This window comes from Kryptolebias marmoratus, linkage group LG2 (assembly GCF_001649575.2).
Source record: "Kryptolebias marmoratus isolate JLee-2015 linkage group LG2, ASM164957v2, whole genome shotgun sequence".
Classification (NCBI taxonomy): domain Eukaryota; kingdom Metazoa; phylum Chordata; class Actinopteri; order Cyprinodontiformes; family Rivulidae; genus Kryptolebias; species Kryptolebias marmoratus.
Genome location: NC_051431.1, coordinates 30,300,239 through 30,306,510, shown reverse-complemented (window position 1 = coordinate 30,306,510; position 6,272 = coordinate 30,300,239).

Here is a 6,272-nt window from a genome sequence, read left to right as displayed (position 1 = left end):
GAAGGTGTGCATTACCGCCACCTACTGATATGGAGTGTGGATCAAAATAATTTTTATGTTACTTATATTCTTTTTCCTAACTTTGTTTAAAAAAAACATAATCTGTACACTCTTACTTCTTTTTGTAATATATTTATTAGATTAAATTTTCTTTTGTTTTTTTCTAATTCTTCTATTATCCATCTTCTGTATTGTTCATACTTCTGACATACTGACATGTTCTGTGGTTTCTTCTTGTCCGCAGTGCTCACATTGACCAAAATCACGTTTTTGAATTTTGTATAATCTATTGTTTAGTGCAGTGTGTCCAAATCTAAGCCTGCTTAATAATCTTTCTACTCTTCTGTTCCTTCCTCCCATTCTTGTTTCTCCTACTTGTCTCTGAATCCTATAAGACCATCTTTCTTTATTCTCTTCTTTCTATTGTTTTTGCCATTTCTCCTTCAGTTTTTTTTTTTACAATAGATCTTACTTCTGATTTACTAGTTGATATTGAAAAGTTGATTTTATCCTTTGTTGCTTCTTTTGCAGCTCTGTCTGCTGCTTCATTCCCTCTGACCGCTATATGTGCTGGTATCCATAAAAACTTCACTGTTAGTCCCATCATTTGTATTCTAAATAATGTTTGTCGTATTTCCAATAAAATATCCCGTCGGCTGTCTGAATGACTGTTCTGCAAACTGATGAGTGCTGACCTTGAATCTGAACAGATGATTGTATTTAATGGTCTTGTATCTTCTACCGACTGCACTGCCAACATCTCCCCTGTATATACTGATACTTGATTTGTAATTCTTTTTTTTTCTATTTGGAATTCTGGTATTATATATGCCACTCCCACTTTTTCTGCTATTGTTTTTGAAGGGTCTGTGTATATGAGTGAAAAGGTTGAAATGATTTACTGCCTTAAGATGGCAATGTTTTTGTCTCATCCAAAGTCACGTGACAACACGTCTCTAGCATATAAGTCATTCAATGACTTATATACTATTATATAGTATACACTATACTTTTACAATCTACACTGCTCAAGAAAATAAAGGGAACACTTAAACAACACAATATACCTCCAAGTAAATCAAACTTCTGTGAAAGCAAACTGTCCACTTAGGAAGCAACACTGATTGGCAATCAGTTTCACCTGCTGTTGTGCAAATGGAACAGACAACAGGTGGACATTATTGACAATTAGCAAGACACTCAATAAAGGAGTGGTTCTGTAGGTGGGACCACAGATCACTTCTCAGTACCTATGCTTTCTGGCTGATGTTTTGGTCACTTTTGAATGTTGGTGGTGCGTTCACACTCGTGGTAACATGAGACGGACTCTACAACCCACACAAGTGGCTCAAGTAGTGCAGCTCATCCAGGATTGCACATCAATGGGAGCTGTGGCAAGAAGGTAGTGATGGGCAAATGAAGCCTCATGAAGCAATGAAGTTTTCCAACACTTTGCTTTGCAAAAAGGTTCATTACTCGATGCTTCATTCATCACTCACTAGTGACATCTGCTGGTGAAACTGTAACAGCTTTGTCACTCAGTTGGATCATACTTTCAAAAATTTGTAAATGCAATATTGTCACAAAGTTTTCATCAAACTCATGTTTAGTAACAGGAGAATCAATTAAATCATATTTGATTGTCATTTTTTAATTATTAAAATGATTTGTAGCCAATCTAATCCTTGACCATCAGTGGTTGTGTTGGGTTTTCTTTTATGTCATGGACTTATTTGACAATGAAGATATGTTGCACTTTAGTGTATTGGGAATTGAGTGATTGTTGGGGCAGATTCTGAATACTTTGAGCTTGAAACTTGCTTCCTGAAAAACAGAATTTGTTTAAAATCATCTCTTCCTGGGAGTTCTAGTTCTAGTTTTTAATATAACAAATATGTATATCCCAGATATGAGAGGTTTTTCTCTTTTTTGATGGCTCCATTTCAACCACTGCTGCTGAAAACTGCTCTGCTGACGCACTACCAAACCACCTACTACAACCCACGAAGCAACAGAGTTCCTAGTGCTTTTATTTTGAAAAATGATACGCAAAATGGAGCAATGGCGTGGCAGATGTAATGCCAGGTCTCGTTTGTTGTTAATCACGTGGTTTTGCTCAATATGACATAAGCTTCAAAGCGGGGCTTCATCAGACACGCCCTCTTTTTACTCAGTACACGCCTCGAAGCCTGGCTACAGATGTCGCATCACTGCAAAAAGGTTTGCTGTGTCTGTCAGCGTAGTGTCCAGAGGTTGGAGGCGCTACCAGGAGACGTGGAGGAGCCCGTAGGAGAACAACAACCCAGCAGCAGGACCGCTACCTCTGCCTTTGGGCAAGGAGGAACAGGAGGAGCACTGCCAGAGCCCTGCAAAATGACCTCCAGCAGGCCACAAATGTGCATGTGTCTGCACAAATGGTTAGAAACCGACTCCATGAGGATGGTATGAGGGCCCAACAACTGCAGATAGGGGTTGTGCTCACAGCCCAACACCATGCAGGACGTTTGGCATTTGCCAGAAAACACCAGGATTGGCAAATTTGCCACTGGTGCCCTGTGCTCTTCACAGATGAAAGCAGGTTCATACTGAGCACATGTGACAGATGTGACAGAGTCTGGAGAAGCTGTGGAGAGCAATCTGCTGCCTGCAACATCCTTCAGCATGACCGGTTTGGCAGTCTGTAATGGTGTGGGGTGGCATTTCTTTGGAGGGCCGCACAGCCCTCCAGGTGCTCGCCAGAGGAAGCATGACTGCCATTAGGTACCGAGGTGAGATTGTCAGACCCCTTGTGCGATCATACACTGGTGCGGCTGGCCCTGGGTTCCTCCTCATGCAGGACAATACTAGACCTCATGTGGCTGGAGTGTGTCAGCAGTTCCTGCAAGATGAAGGCATTGAAGCTATGGACTGGCCCGCTCGTTACCCCAGACCTGAATCTGATTGAGCACATCTGGGACATCATGTCTCGCTCCATCCACCAACATCACGTTGCACCACAGACTGTCCAGGAGTTTGTGGATGCTTCAGTCCAGTTCTGGGAGGAGATCCCTCAGGAGATCATCCGCCACCTCATCAGGAGCATGCCCAGGCGTTGTAGGGAGGTCATACAGGCACATGGAGGCCACAGCCTCACTTTAACGTGTTTTAAGGACATTACATCAAAAATGGATGAGCCAGGCCTCCATTGGTCAATAAATTTAATTTCCATTGATGATTTTGTTGTCAGCACATTCAACTTTATACAGAACAAAGTATTCAATGAGAACATTTCATTCATTCAGATCTAGGATGTGTTATTTGAGTGTTACCTTTATTTTATTTTTTTGAGCAGTGTATTTTCCTATATATACACACTATACATTTAGTGTGTGTGTGTACATACTAGTATATAAGTCATTGGTTCTCACTCTGCCCCCTGACAGTCTCTTCTGCCCTGTGGTGTCACACCAGCACCCTCTGGTGACAAAGAGTTATTAACTCCTAATTATGGCCAGGAGTTTCAGGGGATAATTTCATTCAGTTTAGCTCCAACAGAATTGGAGTCAGGACATTACCAGGTGATGTGCATGTCTGCAGAGGTACTTTCCTCTGTCGTGGACGAAGTGGTGCTGAGTAGGCAGGTTTGTGTTAACTTTCTATGGCTCTGTTTGAGAGGGAAACTCTTCTTTTGCATCTCTTCGTCACTTCTAGCTGGATCACACACTGGCTGACTGGTGAAGAGCAGACTCCGTCACTGCAGGTGTTGGACTTTTTGTTCCTCCTCCTGATATTAATTTATGATTTGACATTCATTTTGTTACACTCAGTAACATGTGATTATAAATATAACACAGTACAATGCTTGAAACAAAATGTACTCAAGTATATATTTTGAAATCTACTTAAGTACAAAGAAATCCAATTAAAAAAAAAAGAGTTTTAAGTTTACTTTTAAAAATTTGCGCATTTAGCTACAGATGCAGTCAAATTTGTTTGTACTCTTGTTAAAAAACAAAAGTCACTGAAATAAACAGTTATCTGAACTCAAACAGGCTTTCTTGACCAATTTGTTCTTTAATCAGATGGAGCTCGTCCACTCTGACATCAGTCTCAAAAAGAGCAAGTAGGAACTCAGATCATTTAGACAATGGGTCGTAAATAACCCATTAAAATATGTTGCTTAAATGTTTTCCAATAAAGTCATCCAACAAATAATTAATAAGCATTCAATAAAGAAACTAAATTTTTAGATGCAAACTCCACCAGAAAGGCCCTAGGTCAGGATGCGATCCTGCGACCTTATTGCTGGGAAGAGAAGGCTCTCACCACTACGTCGCTGTTCCATCCTCAGATAGTTCACATTATCAACTTTAAAATTAAAATTGATAAAGTCCAAGGGGTTTCTGCTCTAAATGTGACTAAAAACTCAACTTTGCTACAGTCAAAGGTCAAAAATACACTGAAACATTCAGAGGGTTGTTCAGCTCTCTTTATTGTGTTTTGCTGTCCCTTGTGCTTGAATTGCATATGAACACACATTCCAGTTACTTAGGAGTAACAAAAAACTAACAACTTAATGTTAGCTGTGTTATGCAACAATACCATGAGGACACTGTACATAAACAGTTTTTTCAAGAAAATAACTTTTTTAGTTTACTTGAAGTCAGAATCAATGCTTCAGGACTGACCGCACTTCACTCTTCAAGCTGTAAAAGAAAAATAAACTTTAAAAGGTAAGCTTTTACTAAAGTTCTTTAAATCTATCAATTACCAGCCTCAGTATGAATCTGGATTGAACTGTACTCACAAGACACACTGGGAGACATCTGAATTATAAAAGTGTCAATCTCTACCAACTTTGTCTTTTAGCTTTTAAAAACCAAGTTAAATCTTGTGTAAACCAACCAAATAAAGGAAGGTAGTTGCATGCACATCACATGAAATTGCAGGCCTGCAGAAACATGAATAAATATGACTGAAGTAAAGCCAGCACAGTCATTTCTCGGTATAGGACAGACTTACTGTCGTTTGCCACCAAATGGTGGACAATTACATTTTTGCGCAAGCGTGTCTGTTACTAAGTTATCTCATGAACCACTAGGCAGATTTTAATGAAACTTCCAGAAAGTAATCATTGGATGTTATAGTAATCTAAACGAGAAGAAATAAAAGCATGATCAATCATCTCAAGTTCCTTCTGTGACACAAAAGATCGCAGCTTAGAAATATTTTGAAAAAATATTTTGTGCCAATTGAAAAAACAGTTGCAAACTAAAGTTTTACAATGAGCATCAAAAAACAATGAGCTGTCAAAGACAACACCCTAATTTCTGAGGTTATTTACTGAAGGAGTTAAAAAAGCAAGATGCTGCCAGATTACAGGGATTTTATCCTCAGGGGCTATAACATGAGTCTCAGTCTTGTTTGCATTTAACTGAGGTAGTTATTGTTCAGTCATATTTTGATTTCTGACAGACAACTGCCTAATTCAGACCATTTGTAGAGCTCACAGTTTTGAAAGGAACAGTACAACTGAATATCATCAGCATATAGATGATATGAAACATTACTGTAATGTTTTAAGATGCCTCTTATGGGATTTTCATTCACTGACCACTTTATAGGCACACCTGTCTAACTGCTCATTAATGCAAATGTCGAATAAGCCAATCACATGGCAGCAACTCAATGCATTTAGGCATGTAGACATGGCCAGGACTATTTGCTGCAGTTCAAACCGAACATCAGAATGGGGAAGAAAGGTGATTTAAGTGACTTTGAACGTGGCATGGTTGTTGGTGCCAGACGGGCTGGTCTGAGTATTTCAGAAACTGTTGATCTACTGGGATTTTCACGCACAACAATCTCTAGGGTTTACAGAGAATGGTCCGAAAACGAGAAACTATCCAGTGAGCGGCAGTTCTGTGAGCGCAAATGTGTTGTTGATGCCAGAGGTCAGAGGAGAATGGCCAGACTGGTTTGAGCTGATAGAATGGCAACATTAACTCAAATAACCACTCGTTACAACCAAGGCATGCAGAACAGCATCTCTGACCGCACAACATGTCGAACCTTGAGGTGGATGGGCTGCAGCAGCAGAAGACCACACCGGGTGCCACTCCTGTCAGCTAAGAATAAGAAACTGAGGCTACAATTCGCACAGGCTCACCAAAATTGGACAATAGAAGATTGGAAAAACGTTGCCTGGTCTGATGAGTCTCGATTTCTGCTGCAACATTCGGATGGTAGGGTCAGAATTTGGCGTCAACAACATGAAAGCATGGATCCATCCT